We start from the raw sequence: 1,511 nt of genomic DNA, 5'->3' as shown, positions 1-1,511 counted from the left end.
AATAATTTTTTTATGTGAGTTGGTGAGTCAACCCACTTAATCCACCACTATTTTTGTCTGGTTGGACAGAGATAACTATCTCCTATGGAAGTCGTTAGTTCTTCCATTGATAAGAGGTTGCAAACTTGATGGCTACATACTAGGAATAAAAGAAAGCCCATAATCGTTTGTCACTACAAGTGACAAAACTCAGAAAACCAATCCTGACTACGAAGAGTGGATTGCACAAGATCAAGCTCTCCTAGGGTGGCTAAGGAATTCAATGGCTATTGATATTGCAACACAGTTGCTACACTGTGAAACCTCTAAGGAACTTTGGGATGAAGCCCAAAGCCTAGCAGGTGCACACACAAAATCAAGGACAATCTACCTCATGTCAGAATTTCACAACACTTGCAAAGGAGAAATGAAGATGGATCAATATATTCTCAAAATGAAGAACTTGGCTGATAAATTAAAGTTGGCAAGATCACTAATCTCCAACTCAGATTTGATGATTCAAACGTTGAATGGACTGCATGCTTATTACAATCTGGTAGTGGTCAAATTATCTAATCAAATCAATCTTAGTTGGGTTGACCTACAAGCCCAACTATTGGCTTTTGAAAGCAAAATAGAACAATTGAACAGTTTCAATAATCTTTCAATGAATACTTCAGCAAACCTTGCAACCAAAACTGATTTCAGAAGCAACAAATTAGGGACACAAGGTAATAGGAAGGGCTCTAACTTTAGAGGAGGTAGAGGAAGAGGTAGATCTAAACCAATATGTCAGGTATGTAACAAGATCAGACACATAACATTGATAAGTCATACACAGGTTCAAATCATAATGTTGAAAATAACAAGAGAGAAAATCATAGTGCTTTCATAGCCTCTCCCTACCACAATCAAGGCTATGAATGGTACTTTGATAGTGGAGCTAACAATCATGTAACCCATCAAAATGAGCAACTTCAAGATCTTAACAAAAACAATGGTATGACTTCTTCTCTCTTAAGTGGAAATGGTGAAAGATTTAAAATATTGGCCTCGGGCACAACCACATTGAATAACCTCAACTTGTATAATGTTCTATATGTTCCAGAAATAACAAAAAATTCGTTGAGTGTGTCTAAGCTAACTACAGATAATAACGCTCTTGTTGAATTTGATGCAAACTACTGTTATTTGAAGGACAAATTGACAGGAAAAATACTACTAAGAGGGAAACTTAGAGTTGGATTATACCAACTTTCAAATGGCAACTCTCAATTCAATAAAGATCCATGTGTCTACATGTCACTGAAGGAGAATTGACATAGAAAGCTTGGACACCCCAACAATAAAGTCTTAGAAAAGGTGTTGAAAAATTGCAATTTCAAGACATCATCACGTGATCAATTTTCATTTTGTGAAGCTTGTCAATTTGGAAAACTTCACTTGTTACCATTTAAATCCTCTTCCTCTCATGCTAAGGAACCTTTATAGTTGATTGACAGTGATGTATGAGGACCTGCCCCAATTTTATC

At 36.3% G+C, this 1,511-nt stretch overlaps 1 pseudogene; it reads left to right on the top strand.

The window, feature by feature from the left end:
• Window positions 1-433: 433 nt before the first annotated feature.
• LOC146886431 (uncharacterized) lies at window positions 434-1,217 on the top strand (annotated as a pseudogene).
• Window positions 1,218-1,511: the final 294 nt, after the last annotated feature.

The sequence above is a fragment of the Vigna unguiculata genome, chromosome 5, assembly GCF_037176805.1.
Source record: "Vigna unguiculata cultivar grain cowpea cultivar isolate G323 ecotype 2 chromosome 5, ASM3717680v1, whole genome shotgun sequence".
Taxonomy (NCBI): domain Eukaryota; kingdom Viridiplantae; phylum Streptophyta; class Magnoliopsida; order Fabales; family Fabaceae; genus Vigna; species Vigna unguiculata.
This window is presented reverse-complemented; position numbering and strand designations above follow the sequence as displayed.